General features: G+C 45.0%; 1 protein-coding gene and 1 long non-coding RNA gene across 6 annotated transcripts in view; one reads left to right on the top strand and one right to left on the bottom strand.

Moving 5' to 3' along the window:
- fam172a (family with sequence similarity 172 member A) overlaps positions 1–27,974 on the top strand; it is a 179,018-nt gene that overhangs the window by 74,546 nt on the left and 76,498 nt on the right. The gene's annotated exons all lie outside the window — the stretch shown is intronic.
- Positions 8,239–16,478, bottom strand: LOC127601832 (uncharacterized). The gene is made up of 4 exons (XR_007962647.1): positions 15,204–16,478; positions 13,655–13,876; positions 10,385–10,435; positions 8,239–10,273 (listed from the first exon to the last, which is right to left on the bottom strand). It is a non-coding gene; the product is annotated as an uncharacterized LOC127601832 (long non-coding RNA).

Raw genomic sequence — 27,974 nt, forward strand, 5'->3', positions numbered from 1 at the left:
AATACGCTTATCCTGAATGATGACAAAATACCGTTCATACGTACAGTCGTTCACTTATCCACCGCGGCGGCGCTGGGCTCAAACCCCCATAATGCACCTCTTCTCTTTGTTCCTCTGCACAAGAGCAGTGCGCCGCTTTGTCTGCCGCTCTGCAGTTTGCCCCCCTCGGCTCGTCGCCTCCAGGGCGAGGTCCCGCTCTCTTCGCTCGCCTCTTCTTCTGACCTCCCCGACGCTTTCATTTCAACCGAGCCTTCCACGCCGCCGTCGATTTCTGCTACTTGTCTCCTCGGTATCACGTTGCGTTTTCAGCCCTTGTAAATTGACAAGGTCATCATTGAACCTCCTTCGTTTTTGGTCACCTCATAAATGTCATATTAGTTTGATTGGTTCATATTAGTCCACCCCCCGCCCCCCGCCCCCCACCTTCCCTTCAGTGTCTGGACATCAGTGAGTACAACTTTAGGCATCTTTTTTTTTTTTAAGAGTGACGTCCAATACTTTATTGAGATGAAATTTGAAAGGATCTCCGACATAAAATAACATAATTCCTTGAAAAGGAATCCGTGCCGAACTTGAACGCCTTTATTTGTCTTCTTTTATTCCTTCATTAAAAGTTGTGATACAATGACATTTCTTGCGCCTTTTGCTCGTCATTTTGCGTGTGCTTAACTTTTTCAAAAATTTCATATTCAATTATCTCCACATCCCTTTCCGTTTTTTTTTCTTCCTTCTTCTCCCCCGTTCGCAGTGGTAAAAGGCTCAACGGGATGTTTACGTATTGTACGACAGCTGATTTGAATTCAACTCCGAAAATGCAAATGACGTTTTTTTTTTCCCCGCCTCTCATTTCTGTTATTTGCATTTGCATCCCTTTTCCTTGTGCCGGCTTTCCATTCTCCTCATTGTGGCATTTGCAGGCGTTCACCTGCTGTGTCTGGGTGAGTCAGACGGTTATGACCCGGGTCACCTTCACCAGCGAGGGAATACGCTCGCTTGACGTGAGCTTTGAATGTGCCACAAATGACAGCGTTGACAGCGCCAATGAATCGCTTGTCACTTGTCATTTTTCCTCCCCCTCCTTGCTAATTTTTCGGAAAAGAACACATTCGCTCGACAAGAAGTATCCTTTTGGACGTACGCGTTTGCAAATTGCTGCGTAGGCACGGCTTGAATTCATCGCGTTCAATCTCGTTTGCTTTTCCGCCGCTCTCGTTTGTGAATGTTTTCGCAAGTAGAAAACGTCTTGGGAAGTGAAAGGAAGCAGCGTCTTTTTCTGAAAAGCTGTCAGCCACAGCAAAGGCGGGTCTCGGTCCAAATGTCAATGAACCCGGTGACTTACGGGTTGAGGTTTAAGCCATCTTTCTCCTCTTTGGCGCTTCCACTCACATCTTCTTTGTCATATTCGGCCCTTGCATATGAACTCTGCCCTCGGCGTCAATGCTTGACCCCCCTTTTTTTTTTTTTTGCGTGCTGATCATGGTTTTGTTTGTATATACATTTCAGCGGCATTCCTTTTTTTTTTTGTTTCATTTGAAAAGTGATTGACATCAATGAAAAAAATCGTCCCACAATCACTTTTTGTGTGCTTTCAATTCCTCACTTTGTCTCATAGCTGATGTATACCCCGCCCTATATACTCCATTACTTATGGCAAGCCTGTGTTTGAATTCTTTATGGCACTTTTTTTTTTCTTTTCCAGGGGCGTGTTTCACTGATGTACGTGCGGTAAAACATATTTAATTTTTTAAGCCCAGAAAGCTGACAGTGAAAGGAGATGAACTGTTTTATGTGCCATTTTAGGGCTTTATGTGCTGTGAAATATGATGAGGGCTGTAAAAGAGCCAAAAGGAAGGTAGAGTGAGAGGTCTGTACAAGGCGAGCGAGGGAGGGAGAGACTCGGTGCATTGAGTAGCTTTTTGATGTGTTCGCTGACTGCGAGTTGGACATTAACTGGAGGGGACGCCATGTTGCTTGTGGCTACACGGCGCGCTGTATCCTGTCCCCAAAAATAAAGTCGTCTCACGTGTTTTGAAGATGTTCACATCTTTAGTGAAAACACGCTCCCAAGTTCTGAGTTTAGTCTGAGTTTAGCTTCCCGAGTTGACGTCAGCTCTCATAATTTCTATACGCATCACTTACCGTGCGTGTGGCCGAGGCGATTTCAGAAGAAATGAATAATCGTCTATTTTGATTGCGATTGAAATTGTGATTGACAGACATAATTTTTCATTTAAACATTGGTATTTCTTTCACTACCAACACTGTGCTTTAAATGTAACAAGTAAAATAAAATAAATCTAAAAGAATATTAAATACCTGCTTTCCTGCTGTGTGTATCTTTGCCTCTTGGGGGCAGTGTTGCACGCATGGAGATAAACAACATGAATATCAAAAGAGAAGAAGAAAGTAGGGAAGTTTATGAATGTAAGTAATTTTTTCACAGATTAGGAAAAATAGATGCCCGTGCGTAATGTCATATTACCTAATTCTGTGTACGTTACTTCAACTTTTCACGTCAAAAGTTAATTTGAGTGTTTTCCATTGAGTGTTGGCATTAATCTGGCGATCCACCTAAAACCAACTCTCCCTTGCATTTGTTTTGGTTGTGTGTTGAACTGCACAGCAAAACTGCAACTGGGGTGTCATTAAAGCATACTCGGTGAAGGCAAAAGAACACGCGTCATGTTCCGGGTGCTTTGAAAATGCGGGAAATTGCAAACAAACACCACACCGTAGGTCACATTCAGCCTTACTTTCTGTACGCTAGCATTTAGCTTAAAAACCTCCTTGCTTGTTTCAGACATTTTTTTTACCTCTCAAGTCCTCCACACTAGCTGGAGAACATATCGAATACACCACCGCTCAAGCTTTCACGCATTCCTTCCCGAGTCCGCGGCCCCTCCGCGATGCCTCTTCCCTCACGTGACGCTACTTGTGTTATGACCTCCTCACCGCTCGCTACCTTCTCTCTTCAAGTGTCGCTTTGAGTCCAGCGTGTTTATGTGTTGTTGCCCCGAGTTGAGGCTAGTTTATTTGGTCTGGTTTCTGTCAAACACTAGGGGGCACTGCCTGTCCTTTGCTACCCCTCTCCTCTCCAGGCTTCAAAACAAGTCTGTTTGTAGAAATGTGTGCCTCGTGTGTGCTCCGTTTGTTCAAAAAAAAACAGTCCTCCAGTCTGTAATGGATGACACGGAGCTGCTTTCAGACAGGCAGACAGCACGTCTCCTGTGGCCGCCGGGGCCTGCGCTTTGCTCCGCACCCGTCTGCAAACCCCTTTCGACCCCCCCGCCCCCTCCCCACCCACCCGCCTTCAGAGCCGCCATTTCTGCTAGCTGAATGCAGGTCTGCAGGCTAATGAAAAGGGCTCAAGAGGGGCGACAAGTCATCTTCCAGACACTTGTGCTCACCTCTAACCCGGAGAGACCTACTCTCTATGACAGCACAACATCCCCTGCCCCCGTCCCCCACCCCCTTGTACCTCTGCCCAGGTTGGCCCTCTGTCCCTTGGGTCACGTGGCAATGTCTACCTGCCTGGTTGATCCCAAACACTGCTCACCAAGCATGGCGTTAAACTAAGGTAGGACGGAGCAAGTGGACAGTCGCGACCGCATTGTTTAGTCCAAAAAAAAAAAAAATACTTTGATATAGAACTTGTCTCCTTGGGGATTTGCACAGGAAGCGTCTTCCTCTTTCTTAGTGTTATCCCTACCTGGAGTTTGAGACTGATTTCTGTGGCCATTTTTTTCACATGCACATTATTCATACAACTTTTGTGTGTCGGCACACATGTGCATCATTTTCCACTTCATCATGTGATTTTTTTTTCCCCTTATTATTATTAGTATTATTATTCTTGGTAAGCAGACAGATGATGTGGGGTGTTTTGATCGTGCTAATTGGCAGCTCCCATCCAGGCAGTGTGCGGATGGGTTTGGACGACTTGAAGTGCCGCTATTGTTTTGAGGTGTCAAACCCAACAATGAACAAAGAGGACGGGAGAAATCTGCTGTGCTCGCCCATTAGCGTGTTGCAGTGGCCAAGTGCACGCACATTCGCACCAACACGCATCCTTAGTTATACAAATACACACACACACACACACACACACACACATACACACGTGTGTGTGTGTGTGTATATATATATAAATATATACATGTGTGTGTGTGTATATGTATACAGTGTATATATGTATACAGTGTATATATATATATATATATATATATATATATATATATATATATATATATATATATATACATACATGGGTGTGTGTATATATGTATAATATGTATACAGTGTATATATATATATATATATATATATATATATATATATATATATACATACAGTATATATACTGTATATACTCACACACATATACATATGCACACATAATATCAAGTTACCTTGAATCATCCGTTGCTAATACATATTGCTCTCTCTCTCTCTTGTTCTCACATAGACACACACACACACACACACTTAGACACACGCTCACTCTTACGCCGATAAACATAAATGACAAGATAATGACCGCATTCCAGCGTACCTTCTACATAAATGCCTTTCTGCGAGATAAACTAATAAATATACTGTTTTCCTTTCAAATGTCCTCCAGTGAAGGCGCTAATTACCATACGCCAACAAAGACCTGACAGAGGTGTAATAGTTAAAAAGGTAATTCGGCTACGAGTTGCAGTTTGGGTGAGGAAAGGGGTCAGCGCGCTTTTCTCCAACAGCCCCCTCCTCCTCTTCCCTGATGCGCCTCTGTCGCTTTAATGGTTTATTCACGCTTTTCGAGGACTTTTTGCATGATTGACTGACAAGGTCTTTTTCCGAAATAGCATCTTCAGTAATGAGAAATAATTGACTCCCTAATCAAAAAAAAAAAAAAAAAACCTAGCCGTAATCTTCTGTGGCATTTCCAGCAGAAATGACAGACCGCATAGCTTCAGGCTCTATACCACTTTGATTTAATTGCTTTTTTTTTTAAGATTAATAATATACTTATAGTGAATTGTGTATGGCAGTCCATCCTGTGTATGAGTGCCCTTCTCTCAGGCAGTTGTAAATCAACAGTATCTACTGAGTATAGAGAGAGCGATATACTGTATATATGCTTTATTTTAAGCAAACAACGCATTGTGTACATCATTTGGCGCATTGCTGTGGTGTTTTAAGAACACTGTCACCAGAGTGTATTATTATTATTATTATTATTATTACTATTATTAGTAGTAGTACTATTATTATTGTTGTTATTATTATTATTATTATTATTACTATTAGTAGTAGTAGTACTATTATTATTGTTGTAATTATTATTATTATTATTATTATTATTATTACTATTATTTTTTTATTATTATTATTATTAGTAGTAGTGGTAGTAGTAGTACTATTATTATTATTATTATTATTATTATTATTATTAAAATGCAAACCAAAACAGTTTATCTTCCATTTCATCAAAGTAATTTTGATGCGTTTTTAAATAGAGTTGTTCTGTACTGGAACGGCAACATGTATTTGACTTTAGCCACAAAATGTGTTTTGGGTAAATGACTCCAGGTTTGGCTGTTGCTTAGCTCAATGGGGAGAAGAAAAAAAAACACCTGAAATCATTTCAAGTCAGATGAATACAACATTTGTAAGTTTGACAAATTTGGTGATATTTGAATACTGAGCAACATCCATTTGTGGAATTGTTTTATCTTTGACTCCTTCATCGAAGTGTTGATCAAATGAAATGCCTTGAGAACCGCAAAGGGTTTTCTTGAAATGGCCAATTACCTCGTCGCGTCTCACTCTGTCCAATTTGTAACATGTCTTCACCTCTGTTTCTTCCGCAAAGGCGGTTTTAAATCATGGCTCGTGGCAATGAGAAGTTAATTTCAGATTGTTATATATTTCCATTAATTTCACTCCTGTATTTTGGGCTCTTTTACGTCCTTGTTCCCTTGAGTACATGTGGATGACACAACCTGTTTCTTTAATAATGCGTTCATTTTTTTTTCCTCCCTGTGGCACAGCAGACAAGCAAATATTAAAGACCATGAAAAAAAAAGCATCAGAGTAAGGGAGAACTTTTTTCTTCACTTGAGTTTTGTCTTTTCCCGTAACTTTCTTTCATTCTTTTTCCATCTTTGGCAATGGGTCCCTCCTCATTCAGGGATAGCTGGAGTGGCTCTAGAAGTTAATCCTTCATGGATCCTCCTCTTGCAGCCTTGATGACCCTTCTCTCTCACACACACACACACACACACACACACATTCCTGTAAGACTATATTTGTGAGGTCCGGGTAACTCCAGATAGGGAGTGAGGACCACCCTTTCTGATAGGTTTAGAGAGGAACTAGTCTTAGATTTGTACACTAGATGTCACCCCAACTACTTTCCCCACTTCAACTTCTTTAAAAAACAGAGCAATAAAAAGTAGACTTGAAACTGAAATCATAGCAGGAGTGAGGACTCTGAATGGGCACATTCAAAGTCCTCACTCCTGTTGTGACTTTGGTTAAAATATCTTATCTTTTTTGGTTTTGTTGCAGTTAAGCATACAAATCAACTTTTGGTATGGCCTTCAGAGTTTTTCCTCTCTTATTAACCTGCAATTACACAGCAGACATTTTGTATTTTAATTTTAAAAAGTGTGAGTAGTCTGTTTTATGAATAATTTGATAGTTTCAACTTAAGATAAGCAGAGTTCCTCATTTATACATTATATATCAATCACAACTTGAACCGATTGATTGCTGTACAATTACTACTACAATAAAAGTGACCCATGCTTTGGCCAATTAATTTACGGAACTAAATCAAATATATTGTAAAACTTTATAAGTACATGTCAACATTAAATCTCACCTCAAGTAGAACATTTTTAACAACACTGCTCAGGAAGAGTAGAAAAGAATTTGAAAAAAAATACTCCAGCAAGAAAATTTAAATGTAAAAATGAAGAACTCGAGAAGCAGATCTTTTCTTGAAGTTCTTTACGTCTTTACAGGTTCTTTGACCCAAGGCCTGCGGCTCTTTCATTTTGCAGTCAGTGCATTGTTCTTGCTTGACACCCTTTTATAAGTCTCCCCAGGTGTTTTTCCACAGCAGCCTTTTCTTCTTCATTCCATGGTCTCCTCAAATTTGCTCTGGGAGACCCTAAATATGATGACAATTGCAATTTAATGATACTCACAAAGACCACCTTGTGATAGCTTTGCAATGTGGATTTTATACGTAAAAAAAATAAAAGTACTTGTCTTTTTCTCCAATTTAGATTTTGCCTGCTCTTTGGGTGTAAGGTTTTTTCCATCCATCCATCATATACCGCTTATCCGGGGCCGGGTCGCGGGGGCAACAGCTTTAGCAGGGAAGCCCAGACTTCCCTCTCCCTAGCTACTTCTTCCAGCTCTCCCCGGGGATCCCGAGTCGTTCCCAGGCAAGCTGGGTGACATAGTCTCTCCAGCGTGTCCTGGGTCTCCTCCCGGTGGGATATGACCGGTACACCTCACCGGGGAGGCGCTCAGGAGGCATCCGAATCAGATGCCCAAGCCACCTCATCTGGCTCCTCTCGATGTGGAGGAGAAGCGGCTCGACTCTGAGCCCCTCCCGGATGACTGAGCTTCTCACCTTATCTCTAAGGGAGAGCCCGGACACCCTGCGGAGAAAACTCATTTCAGCCGCTTGTATCCGGGATCTCGTTCTTTTGGTCACGACCCATAGCTCGTGACCATAGGTGAGGGTTGGGACGTAGATCGACCGGTAAATTGAGAGCTTCGCCCTTTGGCTCAGCTCCTTCTTCACCACGACAGACCGATACAACGTCCGCATCACAGCAGACGCTGCACCGATCCGCCTGTCGATCTCCCGCTCCCTCCTACCCCCACTCGTGAACAAGACCCCAAGATACTTGAACTCCTCCACTTGGGGTAAGATCTCCTCCCCGACCCGGAGGGGGCACTCCACCCTTTTCCGACCGAGGACCATGGTTTCAGATTTGGAGGTGCTGATTTCCATCCCAACCGCTTCACACTCGGCTGCGAAACGCTCCAGTGAGAGTTGGAGAGCCCCGTTTGAAGGAGCCAACAGCACCACATCATCTGCAAAAAGCAGGGATGTAATACTGAGGCCCCCAAAACTGACCCCCCTCAACGCTTCGGCTGCGCCTAGAAATTCTGTCCATAAAGGTTATGAACAGAATCTGCGACAAAGGGCAGCCTTGGCGGAGGCCTACCCCCACTGGAAACGATTCCGACTTACTGCTGGCAATGCGAACCAAACTCTGACATCGGTGGTATAGTGACCGAACAGCCCGTATCAGGGGGTTCGGTACCCCATACCCACGAAGCACCCCCCACAGAACTCCCCGAGGGACACGGTCAAACGCCTTCTCCAAGTCCACAAAACACATGTAGACTGGTTGGGCGAATTCCCACATACCCTCAAGGACCCTGCTAAGGGTGTAGAGCTGGTCCACTGTTCCACGGCCGGGACGAAAACCACACTGCTCCTCCTCAATTGGAGGCTCGACTTCCTGACGGACCCTCCTCTCCAGCACCCCTGAATAGACCTTACCAGGGAGGCTGAGGAGTGTGATCCCTCTGTAGTTGGAACACACCCTCCGGTCCCCCTTTTTAAAAAGAGGGACTACCACCCCGGTCTGCCAATCCAGAGGCACTCTCCCTGTTGACCACGCGATGTTGCAGAGGCGTGTCAACCAGGACAGCCCCACAACATCCAGAGCCTTGAGGAACTCCGGGCGGATCTCATCCACCCCTGGGGCCTTGCCACCGAGGAGCTTTTTAACCACATCGGTGACTTCAACCACAGAGATAGGAGAGCCCACCTCAGAGTCCCCAGGCTCTGCTTCCTCCAAGGAAGGCGTGTTGGTGGAGTTGAGGAGGTCTTTCGAAGTACTCTGCCCACCGGTTCACAACGTCCCGAGTCGAAGTCAGCAGCGCCCCATCCCCACTGTACACAGTGTTAGTGGTGCACTGCTTCCCCCTCCTGAGACGTCGGATGGTGGACCAGAATTTCCTCGAAGCCGTCCGGAAGTCCGCTTCCATGGCCTCACCGAACTCTTCCCACGCTCGGGTTTTTGCCTCGGCGAACACCGAAGCCGCGGTCCGCTTGGCCAGTCGATACCCGTCAGCTGCCTCTGGGGTCCCACAGGCCATAAAGGCTCGATAGGACTCCTTCTTCAGCTTGACGGCATCCCTTACTGCTGGTGTCCACCAGCGAGTACGGGGATTGCCGCCACGACAGGCACCAACCACCTTACGGCCACAACTCAGATTGGCCGCCTCAACAATAGAGGCACGGAACATGGTCCACTCGGACTCAATGTCCCCCGTCTCCCCCGGAACATGGGAAAAGCTCTGTCGGAGGTGGGAGTTGAAACTCCTTCTGACAGGGGATTCCGCCAGACGCTCCCAACAAACCCTCACTATACGTTTGGGTCTGCCAGGACGGACCGGCATCTTCCCTCACCATTGGAGCCTACTCACCACCAGGTGGTGATCAGTTGACAGCTCCGCCCCTCTCTTCACCCGAGTGTCCAGAACATGCGGCCGCAAATCCGATGATACAACTACAAAGTCGATCATCGAACTGCGGCCTAGGGTGTCCTGGTGCCAAGTGCACATATGGACACCCTTATGTTTGAACAAGGTGTTCGTTATGGACAATCCGTGACGAGCACAGAAGTCCAATAACAAAACACCACTCGGGTTTTGATCGGGGGGGCCGTTCCTCCCAATCACGCCCCTCCAGGTATCACTGTCATTGCCCACGTGAGCATTGAAGTCCCCCAGCAGAACAATGGAGTCCCCAGCAGGAGTACTCTCCAGCACACCCTCCAAGGACTCCAAAAAGGGTGGGTATGCTGAGCTGCTGTTTGGTGCATATGCACAAACAACAGTCAGGACCCGTCCACCCACCCGAAGGCGGAGGGAGGCAACCCTCTCGTCTACCGGTGTGAACCCCAATGTACAGGCACTGAGGCGGGGGGCAATGAGTATGCCCACACCTGCTCTGCGCCTCTCACCGTGAGCAACTCCAGAGTGGAAGAGAGTCCAACCCCTCTCGAGAGAACTGGTACCAGAACCCAGGCTGTGTGTGGAGGCAAGTCCGACTATATCCAGTCGGAAATTCTCTGCCTCACACACCAGCTCGGGCTCCTTCCCTGCCAGAGAGGTGACATTCCATGTCCCAAGAGCTAGCTTCTGCAGCCAAGGATCGGACCGCCAGGGTCCCCGCCTGGACTCGAATCTGCAATGAAATGGGACATCCCTGATTTGACACTCATTGTCAAATACGTTGCATGCATTTTAACTGGTTAAATTATGAAAAAAGAGATATAGTTCCTCATCCAAAGCTTACCATCCAATTCAGTCTTCCCTCTTTTGGAGAGATGCTTTTCCCTTTTTGGGGCTAAAGGTCGATACCACCACATGAAAAGGAGAACAAAGTGACACATTTTACTAAATCAGTGTTGAACAAAAATATGCTATCAAGGCATTCATTTAGTAACCCAATTCCAGTGAAATTGGGACATTATGCTCATCAATCAAAACAGAATACAATGATTTGCAAATCATGTCCAACCTATATTTAAGTGAAGCATTACAAAGACAAGACAACATTCAATGTTCAAATTGGTACATTTAATTTTTTCCAATAATATTTAACTTAGAATTTAATGGCTGTAATGCGTTCCATAAAAGATGGAACAGCTAGCAAAAAAAATAATGTTGAGAAATGCTCATCAAACCCCTGTTTGTCACATCCCACCGGTGAACAGGCTAACTGTGAATGGGTGGGTGCCATGATTGGGTCAAAAAGTAGCTATCCTGAATTCACAAGCAAAGATTGGGTGAGGGTCACCACAAGTTGAATCGTTGAAGGACAGAGTTTCACAACGTATAATTGCAAGGAATTGAGGGATTACGTCATCTTTGGTCCATAATATCAAAAGGTTCCGAGAATCTGGACCAATCAGTGCATGTAAGCGGCAAGGCCAAAAACAGATAACATTCAAAGGCCATGACCTTCGACCTATCAGAGAGCACTGCATCCAAAACAACCTTGTCCCAGCTTGTTTGGAACGTGTTGCAGCCATCAATTCCAACATAGTAGTGTAGCCAATTACCGTATTTTCACGACTATAAGGCGCCATTAAAAGTCTTAAATTTTCTCCAAAATGGACAGGACGCCTTATGGTGCGGAGCGTCCTTTATATGCGCTGAGTTCCAAAATCTGACTGACAGCCAACACGCTGTTTATATAGAGAAAAGGCGGAAGTGACTGTGAAAGAAGTCGGCCAATCAGAGAAGGGTGGGCGTGTATATATACATATATGGAGAGGGAGAGAGAGAGAGAGAGAGGGAGAGAGAGGACAGACAAGCTAGTCCGCCAATGGTGAAGGGTGGGCGTGTAAGTGGACGCCTCAAGCCAGTACCAACACTTGTATAGAGTGTGGCAATGTGCATTGTTGCAAAACAACTCCGGTTTTGGTTTCTAAGAACCCCTGAAAATAAATTCGACAAAGAGACATGCCTACGAAGCTCAGTTAAAACTTAAAGCCACCGGTTATGCTTTTGGCATGCGTGACCATCTCACAGCAGCGGTGAAAAATCAAGTCAAGCAAATGAACTCTGAGCTTGCCGTTATTCCCGGAGGCTTGACTAAAGAATTCCAACCGCTGGACATTGGCATCAACCGGGCGTTCAAAGTAAAGTTGCGAACAGCATGGGAACAATGATCGATGGCAAACACAACTTTACAAAGAGTGAGAGGCAGCGCTGGGCGAGTTACGCCACAATACGCAACAACGAGAGGGAACGCGGCGTTTTTGATGGATTACGGTACTTGCACAATTGTTCAATTCTTTCTACACACACACGCGCTGCCACCATGTTTCGCTCTGTTCTTTACTTTCAAATGTGGGAAAGCTTCACACGAGAGAAATGTTGACTTTGCTGTTGCTACTCCTTCTTTCCGCTCGGCAATGCGTAGCAACTCACACTAGCATGTGATGCATTCAATGACAACTGAGATGTGCAGTCCTCTGCTTCTGATACAGAGGATGAGGACTTTGATGGATTTCTGGGTGATGATTGATCGAAAACGTGAGAACATTGTACGATGGCTAAATAAAATACACCCGAACTCAGTTCTGCTTTCGTTGCCTTTTTAAAAACTTGTTTTTATCTTATCTGTATGTCTTGGCATGCTACCGTATGCTTCAAGCTAACGTGTTAGAGTGCGCGCATGCATGCCGTATGTTTAAGCTGGCGTATGTTTTACCACTGTAAAACTGCGGCTATTCGTACGATGCGTCCTGTGTATGTGTAAAATACAGAAATGTCACGCATTAATGAGACTGCGGCCATTAGTACGATGCGTCGAATAGTCGTGAAAATACGGTAAATAGAGGTTGAACATGACATGCAAATCATTGTATTATGTATTAAATACAAGTTCGTGCTTCCATTAAGAATAGAGAAGATTTACTGGGCAACATATAACATTTGAAAGGTATGTTACAAGAACATGTATGATTTCATGCTAGTCAGTGTGAACCAACCGACATAATTACATTTTGTTAGACCAATGCAAATATTTGGCAGAAATAAAATACTGATTCCTGATTCAAAATAACTATCATCCATAAATTATCTTCCCCCTTCAAGTGCATTCCAGTGGCAGCCTGTGAACGAGCCTGGTCTCTATTGAACGCGAATAGCAGGGGTTTCGAAAAACATCTTTTATATTGATAGATTACATTGTCCAGTGTGGGCAATGCATTTGATAAATGAAATGGTAAGAACATGAATCTAAATACAAAAATACCCAAAACAATGCTGTAATCGATCGTGTAATATTGTACAGTAGAAATTTTTGTTGTATGTCATTTCATAGTGCTTTAGGTGCTAGAGTGAATTTACGCCGCATTATTTCCCCCAAGAAACATTTGATTTATAACGGCTAAAAATACACAAGGATTAAATATAATTTATATATGTTCCTCATACTGCGTGACAACTGACCGGAACAAATTATGGAGAAATTAAAACTCTTGACATGTCCATTCATCCGTTCTGCCCGCCCCACCCCAAAAGCCGACTGCCCCCATGTCGAGCGTTGCCACGTACAAAGTTACACCAGTGTAGCCCCTGAAAACAGCTTAAAACGGAGCAAATGTAACCCTGCTCAGGAGGTGGTTTAAACATTTACTCTGGAGTAAATGCTAGTATGCGGGGCAGCACCGATATAAAATGGGACGCGTGAACGCTACAGGAGTAGACTTGCTACGCGTGAAAAGAGTTGATTACATACGGGTAGAATGTGTTGCTTTCGTGCTCGTTTGTACTTCTGTCATCTTTCCTTTTGTAGGAGACTGCACCGTCTCAGAGTTGATTGTGTAATTTGTTCCTTTATGTGTTCACAAACCCCCCCACAGAATTTATTTTGTGATGCCTTATGTTTCCTTTCCAATTGCCTTGCCATCTTTAAATTTGATTGGCCACAGTAGAAGCAATAATGACTTCTGTGCCAAACTCGTTTGCCTTCCCTTTTTGTAAATGCTTTTATGGTTAAAGAAGGATCTTCTTTGCTCATCTTTTGTTTTTACATAGGTTAATGGGTTACCTTCTTTACGAATTGCAGACATGACTGTGCTCCTCTGCTTCATATGTCTGATGACTTGTAGAGTCTTCACTGGATGTATCATAAGAACAATTTTTCTACCTTTGGATGGAATATCTCCTCGTCATCACTCGACTCAGAGGATGTCTTAGTTGGTTTGTATTCCTCATCTGATCCAAAAAGACTTGAGTCAGAATAATCACCATCTTCAGTGGGATTGTCCATCTGTTATTTAAAAAAAAAAAAGATCAGAAAATACCATTGCAATTAATGATGTTAGAGAATAGTACTGATAATTCAGGCTTACATGACAAGATAGTTCTGTGGGATAAAATATTAATCGAACACATTAACATGGCAAAACAGAAATACCTTATAGAAATAACTTATTTTGTTTAATATGGGCAAATACAGCATTTGAAACTGACCGGGTAATCAATTAAAAGTCGACTTATTATAATTTTTTAAAATGTCTATATCACTCATTTCCAGTGCTTGGCAAAGATAGGTAAGTGCCGAAACCAAATAATGGTATCAGGCTGATACTGGCATTATTTTAAGGTTATCGTGGAGGCTGCCAATACCAGCAATCGATATTTCAGAAAATCAACATCAACATTCATCCACTAATTTGCCGATTAACGTCTAATCACTAAGTTGATATGAGTATGATAAGGTTAAGATTCATGCTGAGAATGCATCACTAGTGTGTTTTTATAAGCCTGGGCCAATAACTGGTTTGACGTTTGAAAAGTCAAAGTTTCAATCACCACTAATTCGGCTTTGCCAATAAGGATATTTGGGATCAATAAACGATGAGCGAGTGTGGTTACAAATCGCAAAGGTTGATGACAGTGACAATGTATGTTGCCACAAAAAAAATCATCAAAATGTCCCCATAAAATAGTAGAAAGCTTAACAAACATAGAAAATATGCATCTCTCCTCATATAAGTGGGGGGTTTTTCAGCCCAAAATGCATAGGTTTTGGTGATCCACACATTTAACCTTTATTATTGTTTTTTATTCATTTATTATTTAATTTTAACTTTTGTGTTGATAATGGTTCACAGTATAATATTTCGTTCAACCCACTTTATCTGTAAATTGCTTGGTATTTTACATCGTCTTTTTGCAGTTACTTTCTGTATATGGAAAGACACTGGTTCCATTTGCAACTAATTCTCTGCTCAACTAAGATGGCGGCGGCAGCGAAAGACGCTGGGTCATTTGCAACTAATTTTCTGCTCAACTAAAATGGCGACGACGACGGCGAGACGACGGCGGGGGGGGGGGGGGGGGTGTTAAAACTTCATTTTACCACACCAACGGCCTATTCTGTGGCGCTGTATTGTGTGTCTGACGGCCTATTGAAAGTTTATTGTTTGAGAGGAAACTTTCTATCTTGGTGACAACTCCTTAGGTACAGCATAGTAGAGTTATTCATATAGTTGGTTTCACTCTAATGCTGATATAACACGAACCTTTGAGCCTGCCCGAATTACTTAGAATAACTAACTTGTAAGAAAATATTCAAAACTTGAGTGTCTTACCTGCTTTAATTCTGAAGTATTTGTCACTTTCTGGGGTTTTCTCGATGATGCTGACTCGTACGCTCACTCTTCTCAACGCCTTCCTTTTGTGCAGGTAGCAAAGCGCGCGTTTCCTAATTGATGGTCAGCGAGTGTGATGTGGGGGAGGGTAGCTGTAGAAACTCGTTTCCTGCAACGTAACTGTGACGTTTTGGGGTGTGAAAACAGCCCCGCCCCTTCATAACCAAAACTCCTTCACTTTTCCTCTGAGGTCCGTTTTGAAGTGGGGCATAGTAAATGTCAAGCAATATCAACATATTTTATGAACTCTTGTTTACACCAATGTCATGTACTCCTAAAATGAGCACAGCATATATACATGTGTGTGTATATACATACTGTATATATATACAGTATATACACACACACATATTTTAAAAACGACTTAAAATATTGTAATTGTTCTGAAAGCAACATTATTCCCAAATGCTAATATGGAATTGTGATGAAACATCATTATTATTTACTTATTGGATGCAATTCGTATTATACAGTTTCGATGTCCAAAGCAGAAAAAAACGAATTAGATTTTCTGGGGACACGACTGCAACACTCAACTCTTCTTGCAAAGCTTTGTTGCTGCTGTATGAACCGCGCTCCTAGTTGATCACGTGCTCAAACTAGTGTGGGGGAGGGGAGCTGAATAAACTAGGTTCAAACAGTGCAACTGCGAGGGTTTGGAGCTGGGAACAGCCCCTCCCCCCTTCATGGCCAACGATAAACTAAAATTGCTCAGCCTTTAACTTTTATTTTACTATGCGGTCTGTTTTGAGGGGAGCATGATAAATTTCAAGCAACATCTATATGTTTCAGCAACTGTAATAACACAAATGTATATACCTGTTCATATTTTTTAAACCAGACTTAAATATTATAATTGTTCAATGAAACATAATTACAGTAAGTATTGCCATCTATTGACTTCTGTCAAACGAAAATTCCCTCACCCAGAATAAAAATCTATGCATTACACATTTGAGTACGATATTACATTATATGATTGCTTCAGGAGTATGAGGTACCGAGTCCCCTGATGCGGGCACTTTGGTCCCTCCACCACAGATGTCAGAATTTGGTTCACATTACCGGCAGTAAGTCAGAATCGTTTCCAGTGAGGGTTGGACTCCGCCAAGGCTGCCCTTTGTCATCGATTCTGTTCATAAACATTACGGACATTGGCAATTTCTAGGCGCAGTGTAAGTGTTGATGGGGGTCCATTTTGGTGGCCTCAGTATTACATCTCTGCTTATTGCAAATGATGTGGGACTGTTGGCTCTTTCAAGCAGGGCCCTTCAACTCTCACTTGAGCGTTTCGCAGCTGAGTATGAAGTGGTTGGGATGAAAATCAGTCGGAAAAGGGTGGAGTTCTCTCTCCGGGTCGGGGAGGAGATCTTGTCCCAAGTGAAGGAGTTTAAGTATTTTGGGGTCTTGTTTGCAAGTGAGGGCAGGAGGGAATGAGAGATCGACAGGCGCAGCGGTGAAGCGGCTGCTGCTTGCTCTGCGCGCTTTGTATCGGTCAGTCGTGGTGAAGAAGGAGCTGAGCCAAAGGGCGAAGCTCTCAATTTACCGGTTGATCTACGTTCCAACCCTCATCTACTGTCATGAGCAATGAGTCGTGACCGAAAGAATGAGATCCCAGATACAAGCGGCCGAAATGAGTTTTAAAGGTGTTCCGGGCATGTCCCACCGGCAGGAGGCCCCAGGGACAACCCAAGACACGCTGGAGAGACTGTGTCACTCAGCTGGCCTGGGAACGTTTCAGAATCCCCGGGAAGAGCTAGGAGAAGTGGCTGGGGAGAGGGAAGTCTGGGCTTCCCTGCTAAAGCTGCTGCCCCTGTTACCCGACCTTGGATAAGCGGTGGAATATGGATGGATGGATATTACATTAGTGATCGATTCATAACAACGGACGAACGTTCCGATACCTGGAACCTGGAAGCCATACCGAAGCTCGAATTAGAGCAAACTCAAGCAAGTCCCGTTCGATACCGCGGAATAACTGTCTGCACCACTTTTTACTCTCTTTGGCACAAAAACAGCAGAATCTCTCTATTAGCATGAGTTTACTGGAATCGTGAACGACTTTCTATTCCATTCATTTACATTTACGTCCTGTCGATCGTTGCATCCAAACAAAGGAATGGTAATGACTGTGGAAGGGAACATGGAATGCATCCGATTAGATGCTCAAAGCAAGTTGCTTGTGGCTCGACGGACTGTAGAGTAAATGAACGTTTCCTGGAATGCTTGACCTGCTATCATGCTAACTCAACTCAACATTATTTATAGAGCACTTTCAAACAGCCATCGCTGCATACAAAGTGCTTTACATGGAGCAATTTAACATATACAACAAACAGTAACGCAGTCTGTAATAAATACGGTAGAAAGCACCGAACAGCAAAACCAAGAACAAATCTAAGTCATGGTGAGTCAAATGCCAAAGAATACAAGTGAGTTTTGAGGCGCGTTTTGAAGATGGGCAGCGAGGAGGCTTGCCGAATGTTCAGTGGGAGGTCATTCCAGAGAGAGGGACCAGCAACAGAAAAGGCTCCATCCCCTCTGAGCCTCAGTTTAGTTCTTGGTCCTTCTAATAATGTCTGGTCCGCAGACCAGATGAGGTCAGCGAGGTAAGGTGGCACGAGGTAATTTAGAGATTTGAAAAGGTCATTTAGAGATTTGAAAACAATTTGCGCTAACTGGAGCGCTAATCAGAGAGAAGGCGAGTTCCATCGCGCTATGGGCATGGAGGACTTTGAAGGGTCCCGTGGATGCCTTCAGACATTTGTTGCACAACATCAGCTGAGCAACGCTGTCTTGGGTGGTGATCGAGGGGAGGTCAAGTTCGAGATAGTGAGTGATTGGAAAGAAAAGCCACCAGCTGTTATAGGTCTCATTTTGGAGCAAAGTGCCCTCATTTTGTGACTACTCTTGTTATAATGTATTTTGTTCATATACCTGTACTGTATACTGCCGTTTTTGTGTTATTTGTGTTGTTGGAGCATATATTTTTGCATTTTACTGCTTGTGTTCTTACACATGTATTTTGTTAACACACTTGCATGTTCATAAAGGACGTGTACCGTAGTCATGTCCCACATAAGGAAATTCTGTTATCAAGACTGATTGAGCAACGCAAACATGATTTCTTACTAAAGAATACTTACTGTTGTTACTTATTGGATGCAAATCATAATGATCCAGTTGAAATGTCCAAAGCAGAATGAAACAAATTGGATATGCTGGGGACACTTCTGCAATACAGTACCTAATTCATTTTTTCTTGCAAAGCGTTGTGGCTGGCTTCTGCGCAGCTCTGCTAATTGAAATGTAAACAAACTCATGTCTGGGGGGAGGGGTGCAGCAAAAACTTCGTTTTGGAGCAGGTAACAGCCGCTCCTCTTCATGGCCAATGACTAAGTCAATTATCAAAATTGCCATAGCCTTTTTGAACTTTGAGGTCTGCTGTGAAGGCGAGCATGATAAATTTTGAGCAACATCTACATACAGTATTTGAGTAACTAGGCTCACCAATGTCACATACTCCGCGCACACACAGTATATTTAAACTGACTTACAATTTTACAATTGTTTTTAAAGCAACATAATTCCAAACTCTAATATGGAATTTAGATGAAACAATTATTTACTTATTGAATGCAAGTCATATTTTCCAGTTTCAATGTCCAAAGCTGAATGAAATAAATTGGATATGCTGGGGACACTTCTGCAATAACTCATTTTTTTCTTGCAAAGCGTTGTGGCTGGCTTCTGCGCAGCTCTGCTAAATGAAATGTAAACAAACTCATGTCTGGGGGGAGGGGTGCTGCAAAAACTTCGTTTTGGAGCAGGTAACAGCCGCTCCTCTTCTTGGCCAATGATTAAGTCAATTATCAAAGTTCCCACAGCCTTTGTGAACTTTGAGGTCTGATGTGAAGGAGAGCATGATAAATTTTGAGCAACATCTACATACAGTATTTGAGTAACGAGGATCACCAATGTCACATACTCCTAAAATAATTACAGCAAATAAAATTATATATATGTTCACAAACACAACCGCACACACAGTATATTTAAACTGACTTAAAAATTTACAATTGTTTTTAAAGCAACATAATTCCAAACTCTAATATGGAATTTAATCGTTTCTTGGTTTCTTGGAATTGGAATTCTTTACTTATTGAATGCAAGTCATATTTTCCAGTTTCAATGTCCAAAGCAGAATAAAATGAATTGGATTTTCTGGGGCCCTCCGTGAGTCGTCACCTTACCGTGGTGGAGGGGTTTGTGTGTCCCAATGATCCTAGAAGCTAAGTTGTCTGGGGCTTTATGCCCCTGGCAGGGTCACCCATGGCAAACAGGTTCGAGGTGAGGGGCCAGACAAAGCACGGCTCAAAGACCCCAATGATGAATACAATAAATGGATCTAGGTTTCCCTTGCCCGGACGCGGGTCACCGGGGCCCCCTTCTGGAGCCAGGCCTGGAGGTGGGGCTCGTTGGCAGGCGCCTGGTGGCCGGGCCTACACCCATGGGGCCCGGCCGGGCACAGCCCGAAGAGGCAACGTGGGTCCCCCTTCCCATGGGCTCACCGCCAATGAGAGGGGCCAAATGGGTCGGGTGCAATGTAAGCTGGGCGGCAGCCAAAGGCGGGGACCCTGGCGGTCCGATCCTCGGCTGCAGAAGCTAGCTCTTGGGACATGGAATGTCACCTCTCTGGCAGGGAAGGAGCCCGAGCTGGTGTGTGAGGCAGAGAATTTCCGACTGGATATAGTCGGACTTGCCTCCACACACAGCCTGGGTTCTGGTGCCAGTTCTCTCGAGAGGGGTTGGACTCTCTTCCACTCTGGAGTTGCTCACGGTGAGAGGCGCAGAGCAGGTGTGGGCATACTCATTGCCCCCCGGCTCAGTGCCTGTACATTGGGGTTCACACCGGTAGACGAGAGGGTCGCCTCCCTCCGCCTTCGGGTGGCTGGACGGGTCCTGACTGTTGTTTGTGCATATGCACCAAACAGCAGCTCAGCATACCCACCCTTTTTGGAGTCCTTGGAGGGTGTGCTGGAGAGTACTCCTGCTGGGGACTCCCTTGTTCTGCTGGGGGACTTCAATGCTCACGTGGGGAATGACAGTGATACCTGGAGGGGCGTGATTGGGAGGAACGGCCCCCCCGATCAGAACCCGAGTGGTGTTTTGTTATTGGACTTCTGTGCTCGTCACGGATTGTCCATAACGAACACCTTGTTAAAGCATAATTGTGTCCATATGTGCACTTGGCACCAGGACACCCTAGGCCGCAGTTCGATGATCGACTTTGTAGTTGTATCATCGGATTTGCGGCCGCATGTTCTGGACACTCGGGTGAAGAGAGGAGCGGAGCTGTCAACTGATCACCACCTGGTGGTGAGTAGGCTCCGATGGTGGGGGAAGATGCCGGTCCGTCCTGGCAGACCCAAACGTATTGTGAGGGTCTGTTGGGGGCGTCTGGCGGAATCCCCTGTCAGGAGTTTCAACTCCCACCTCCGACAGAGCTTTTCCCATGTTCCGGGGGAGACGGGGGACATTGAGTCCGAGTCCCATGTTCCGTGCCTCCATTGTTGAGGCGGCCAATCTGAGTTGTGGCCGTAAGGTGGTTGGTGCCTGTCGTGGCGGCAACCCCCGTACTCGCTGGTGGACACCAGCAGTAAGGGATGCCGTCAAGCTGAAGAAGGAGTCCTATCGATACTTTATGGCCTGTGGGACCCCAGAGGCAGCTGACGGGTATCGACTGGCCAAGCGGACCGCGGCTTCGGTGGTCGCCGAGGCAAAAACCCGAGCGTGGGAAGAGTTCGGCGAGGCCATGGAAGCCGACTTCCGGACGGCTTCGAGGAAATTCTGGTCAACCATCCGACGTCTCGAGGGGGAAGCAGTGCACCACTAACACTGTGTACAGCGGGGATGGGGCGCTGCTGACTTCGACTCGGGACGTTGTGAACCGGTGGGCAGAGTACTTCGAAGACCTCCTCAACTCCACCAACACGCCTTCCTTGGAGGAAGCAGAGCCTGGGGACTCTGAGGTGGGCTCTCCTATCTCTGTGGTTGAAGTCACCGATGTGGTTAAAAAGCTCCTCGGTGGTAGGGCCCCAGGGGTGGATGAGATCCGCCCGGAGTTCCTCAAGGCTCTGGATGTTGTTGGGCTGTCCTGGTTGACACGCCTCTGCAACATCGCGTGGTCAACAGGGAGAGTGCCTCTGGATTGGCAGACCGGGGTGGTAGTCCCTCTTTTTAAAAAGGGGGACCGGAGGGTGTGTTCCAACTATAGTGGGATCACACTCCTCAGTCTCCCTGGTAAGGTCTATTCAGGGGTGCTGGAGAGGAGGGTCCGTCAGGAAGTCGAGCCGCCAATTGAGGAGGAGCAGTGTGGTTTTCGTCCCGGCCGTGGAACAGTGGACCAGCTCTACACCCTTAGCAGGGTCCTTGAGGGTATGTGGGAATTCGCCCAACCAGTCTACATGTGTTTTGTGGACTTGGAGAAGGCGTTTGACCGTGTCCCTCGGGGAGTTCTGTTGGGGGTGCTTCGTGGGTATGGGGTACCGAACCCCCTTATACGGGCTGTTCGGTCACTATACCACCGATGTCAGAGTTTGGTTCGCATTGCCAGCAGTAAGTCGGAATCGTTTCCAGTGGGGGTAGGACTCCGCCAAGGCTGCCGTTTGTCGCTGATTCTGTTCATAACCTTTATGGACAGAATTTCTAGGCGCAGCCGAAGCGTTGAGGGGGTCCGTTTTGGGGGCCTCAGTATTGCATCCTTGCTTTTTGCAGATGATGTGGTGCTGTTGGCTCCTTCAAACGGGGCTCTCCAACTCTCACTGGAGCGTTTCGCAGCCGAGTGTGAAGCGGTTGGGATGAGAATCAGCACCTCCAAATCTGAAACCATGGTCCTCAGTCGGAAAAGGTTGGAGTGCCCCCTCCGGGTCGGGGAAGAGGTCTTGTTCACGAGTGGGGGTAGGAGGGAGCAGGAGATCGACAGGCGGATCGGTGCAGCGTCTGCTGTGATGCGGACGTTGTATCGGTCTGTCGTGGTGAAGAAGGAGCTGAGCCAAAGGGCGAAGTTCTCAATTTACCGGTCGATCTACGTCCCAACCCTCACCTATGGTCACGAGCTATGGGTCGTGACCGAAAGAACGAGATCCCGGATACAAGCGGCCGAAATGAGTTTTCTCCGGAGGGTGTCCGGGCTCTCCCCTAGAGATAAGGTGAGAAGCTCAGTCATCCGGGAGGGGTTCAGAGTCGAGCCGCTTCTCCTCCACATCGAGAGGAGCCAGATGAGGTGGCTTGGGCATCTGATTCGGATGCCTCTTGAGCGCCTCACCGGTGAGGTGTTCCGGTCATGTCCCACCGGGAGGAGACCCAGAGGAAGACCCAGGACACGCTGGAGAGACTATGTCACCCAGCTTGCCTGGGAACGGCTCGGGATCCCCCGGAGAGAGCTGGAAGAAGTAGCTAGGGAGAGAGAAGTCTGGGCTTCCCTGCTAAAGCTGTTGCCCCCGCGACCCGGCCCCGGATAAGCGGTAGATGATGGATGGATGGATGGATTTTCTGGGGAGCGGCCTGGTGAACTAGTGGTCCGCGTGTTGACCTCACAGCGCAGAGGTACCAGGTTCAATTTCAGCTCCGGCCACCCTGTGTGAAGTTTGCATGTTCTCCCCAGGTCTGTGTGGGTTCTCTCCAGATCCCACATTCCAAAAACATGCATGGCAGGCTAATTGAACAATCCAAATTGTCCCTCGGTGGTGAGTGTGAGCGCGGATGGTTGTTTGTCTGTGTGTGCCCTGCGGTTGGCTGGCAACCGGTTCAGGGTGTCCCCTGCCTACTGACCGAAGACGGCTGGGATAGGCTCCAGCACCCCCCGTGACCCTTGTGAGGATAAAACGGATCGGAAAATGACTGAATGTATGTTACAATGAGAACTCCGACATGCCTGAGGGCGTAAATATGCTTACAGCTTTAACTTTTTTAATTTAATTGCACTTTCCTATTTCTATTTAATGTGGTAGTTTGAAAATATAAATAAGAAGTTCCTCACCAATTACTCAGTACTTGTGATTCTTTCACTACGTACATTCATTCATCTTTCGAGCCGCTTGATCCTCACTAGGGTCGCGGGGGTGCTGGAGCCTATCCCAGCTGTCTTCGGGCAGTAGGCGGGGGACACCCTGAATCGGTTGCCAGCCAATCGCAGGGCACACAGAAACGTTCAACCATTCGCACTCACACTCACACCTAGGGACAATTTAGAGTGTTCAATCAGCCTGCTACGCATGTTTTTGGAATGTGGGAGGGAACCGGAGCACCCGGAGAAAACCCACGCCCGGGAGAACATGCAAACTCCACACAGGGAGGCTGGAGCTGGAATCGAACCCGGTACCTCTGCACTGTGAAGCCGACGTGGTAACCACTGGACTACCGGGCTGCCCCACTACGTACATATTTACTCTTATTCAAGGACTCTTTTTTTTTTACATGTCATATTTTTCAAAAGTAACACTAATACAATTGAGTGCACATTTATTCTGCCACCTCTGTCCTTGTGTCCTTATGGAAAAGATGAGACTGATGCCCTAAATATAATAGTAAATAATAGTTCCATCAGTAGTATACAATAGAATATAAAACATTACTCAGTAAAAATACTCAGAGAGCTTTGCTTAATGTTAGAAATGTGCACTTCAAATTACAAATGTGGAGCTATGAAATGACAACTAAAACCTCAATATGTCACAAATGGAATAAGTGTGTACTTCACTAAATTATTTTAGGTTTTTTATTTAGTGGTTTGATTTAAGGTGTAATTTCGTGTGGGTCTGAGGCCATATTCCAGATTTGGGTTTGCATAACAAGTTCTATTTCATAACAAGATGTTTGTTAAAAAAGTTAAACTTAGACAAATATTAGATATAATAAAAAATACATCATTGTTTTACTTTCTAATAAGCCCATGAGACTGTTTTCTATAGTTTCAGTTTTGTTGGAACAAAAATATTTCAGAAATCAATAGGTGGCGGTAGTGAGTAAAAAGTGTGTGTATTGAATTTAAATGAAAATACACACAAAAAATCATTTTTGGTATATTTGTGAGGACCTCTCTGAAACTTTGAGAGATGCCTATATAAACCCTCTAGAGGCCTTTAGAATGAAAAACTTGTGAGGACTGGCCTAAATGTCCTCACTTGTCAAAAATGTCCTCACTACGTTGGTCTTATAATCACAGTGGTCCTCACAAGTATAGCCGTACAAACACACACACACACACACACACACACACGCACACGCACACACGCACACACACTCGAACCTCCACACTTAAACCTGCTTTGTGCGGAGCAGCAGGCGCCTGTAGATTTGTTGTTTTCTCATTTGGTTCTCCTCTTCCTCCCTTTTCATTCACAGCTATGGTGAAAATTTGTCCAACCGTGATGTTGGTACCATTTTAGTCATTCCACCTTCCAACCCCCCCCCCCCCAACACTCTTTAAGTTAGCTTTTATGTGCTTGCTCGTTTACAATTTCTTACAGCATTCCCATGTTTTGTTTGAGTTTTTTTTTTTCTTCACGACAGTCTCTTGAAAGTTTTTCACAACCAGGATGGGAGCGAAACTGGGCCATTTGTATGGAGAGTCAGTGTGTAACTGTCTCGTATGTGTGTGTGTGTGTGTGTGTGTGCGTGCGTGCGTGCGGCTGATATGGGTAGCAACACCCAGGCCGTAACTCGCATTGTTGCTGCTTTGGCAGAGTGTGAAAACACACTGATTTCTTAAGTGGCAATTATATCATCCTTGCCATTAGAAAGGCAGCAGAGAGCAAACATCTGCGCATGTGTGTGCGTGATGACTATTCCAAGGGCTCATGACTACCGGCGGCCCTAGACAATCGTTTTCAAGATGAACTGAGATGCCCCCCGCCCCCCTGCACATGCAAAAAAATTTTTTTTGTTTGTTCATGTGATGATTTAAGAGTACCTACTGCAAACTATGGAACGGGAATTGTAACATGCTTGTGGTTTGACTACAATAGGCTATTGTTGAATATAAACAAAACCAAATGTATGTTATGTTGAAATTAGTTCACATTTTGAAGTTGAGTATAGATAACAATATAACAGGGCTATAAATGTGTCCCAAGATATGAAGTTTCTTCTTTCTTTTTTTTTTTTTTTTTTTTTTTTTTTTAGGGTCCGTAATTGATGAGAGGATTAGCTGGGCCACATGTTAAGCTTTTTCAATTAAATTAGCAAAGCCAACGAGAAACTAGAAATTAAAGCACTGCACGCCAGGTACTGTATTGTGTCGATGTTTGGGGAAACAACCCCCAAAAAATGTTTTCATTAATTACCCCGCAAAAAAAAAAAAGAGCTATAAGGACCATTCATAAAGCAGGATACCCGGAGCACATTTGAGGGCGGGGAATTTTTTTTATGTGTAGTGTATCCAAGTACTGTCCTGCGGATCGCATTTCTTGATGGATAATTCTTTCGATGAAGTATTTACAAGTATTTTAATTCCTTTATTGAATCCATCAATACATTATCTACAAAATAGATGTGGGGGGTGAGGGATCCCGCGTCTGTTCCTTTAACCAAATAGTATGCCCGACTCACTGACAAAGTCGTTTTTGCTTAACCCCTCTCAAAAACCAACTACCATAAAATTATCATCCATGAAGTTTAGGCCACAATAATTCACTTTGACCTGTTATTTAGTCTCACACTGTTTTAAATGATGAAATATCTTCTCTCGTGTCATTTTATCGTTCCCTCGAGTTCTTCCAGTCACTTTTTCAAATGTTGTGCGCAGCAAACATCTGCGTGTGCTTTTGTTGGTCCGTAGTCAGCTGTCTCCTCCTTGCCAGAATTCAGAGAGGCCCGGGTTCTCCTCCGAGTCGGTATCACGACACGTTACGGCACAGAGGTCTCAGCTTCCTCCTCGACACACCCCTGATTATGCCCATTTCCAAGTCCCCCCACCTAGCTCCTTCTCGTCAGTGTCGTCCCCCCTCGCCCGATCCATCCTGGTCTCCAGCAGAGCGCCGCCCGTCCGAAACTATGTTAAATCACGGTCATCCCCTCGCGTGCACTTACAGCCCGTCCCTTTAACCTGATCTCAAATACTTACGGCTATTATTATAGCTTATAAATCATTAAGAAACTTTAATTATACGGAATTTTCATGGTGGAAATGTACAAGCTGACACATGGGAAGGGGAATTTAATGGGCCAGCAAATCCCAGCACCGTGAGGGAAAATATTGAGGTTAGGTTTCTATTTTACAGCATTGCCGTAGGGTTGGGAGACGAGGAAGAGGCGAAGGAGAAAGGAGAGGGAGGGAGACCGAGAGGAAAGAGTTGTCGCCGAGAAGATCAGGCCCATCCCATCCTTTTGCGAGACACAAAAGCAAAAATTCGCTTTTCCGATCTGAAGCTGTTAATGCGGCCTGTTGATTGGGGAGCGATCAGATACTGGCCGCTGTACGTTACTCTGATTTTCTTCAATCAGATTTATTCCAATTAACGCGGGACGCTAATTAAACACGGCGTGGCCAATCTATTTTTTTTAAGGGACGCTGCCTAATTAGAAATGTCCATTTGGAGAATTTCTGTAATTATTGTCCCTCAACAATATATGATCATCTGCGGCTCTTAATTTCATGACACTTTTGCCGTTAACTGTGTCAATATCAACTCAATGTGAACAGAATTGGACTTTTTTTTGTTAATCCCGCACAGCAGCCTTCGATTGTACGAAGTTTATCAGCTGTTCGGTTGTGCTTTTGTCCATCAGCACTTAATTGAATTTTGTTGCGGTAACTCATAATCACACTTTTTTTTAATTTTTAATCTTATGCATGGATGTATTCCAGACTCAATAGAGTCACTCATCAGTTGAGTTCCGCGTGGACATCAAGTTTTCCTGATATCCTGCGTGATATGAAATCAGGGCTGGTCAGTTAATTTTCAGCTGATCGTATTGGGTTCATTTATTTAGGGTTGGGTTTTCTGTTTTTTGTTTTTAAGAAAGGTTAGAATGTCCATCAGTGTTAATTATCAATTAAAAAAAATTTTTTTGCACTGGATCTCATGAGCTGATGTTGTGGCGGCAAAGATTTTCCAGTATGTTGAAAGTAGCTTCTGATTATTTAAACGGATCACTTAGCAACACCCGTAATACAGGAAGGGGGGCTGGGGGCGGGGGGAGAAAAAAAACATGACACGTACCATAATGCATGACCCGATGCTCTCGCGCATAAAAACTCTCACTCAAATTAATCATCAAGAAACGAAATCCATTTTCTTGAGTGTACAGCAATTGCTCTCCACCGGGCTGTTATTGTTTATGAGCACTCATTACCCACAACCCCATTTTTGCACCCCCCCTCCCCCACCCCTCTTGCCCTTACAATCCACCTCCCCCTCCTCCCTTCCCGTCTTCCTCTTGTTTCCATGCGGGCACAAGCGAGGCGCAGCGCCCGCAGCCGGTAGGTTTCCTGGCACGCTGCTTCTCATCCTCTGCCTTTTGTTTCCACCAGTGGACAGCCATTCTTCACTTGTGCTGTGTCAGTAAATATTTATTGCCCTTCCTTTTCCTCTCCATTCCAACTGGCGTGCGCGCGCACGTCGAACAGTCGTGAGCCGCCACCTCCCGCTGCCCCCCCCCCCGCCCCCCCTGACTTTGACAATGTCACTCAGCTAATTCCCCAACTCA

The sequence above is a fragment of the Hippocampus zosterae genome, chromosome 6 (assembly GCF_025434085.1).
Source record: "Hippocampus zosterae strain Florida chromosome 6, ASM2543408v3, whole genome shotgun sequence".
Classification (NCBI taxonomy): Eukaryota; Metazoa; Chordata; class Actinopteri; order Syngnathiformes; family Syngnathidae; genus Hippocampus; species Hippocampus zosterae.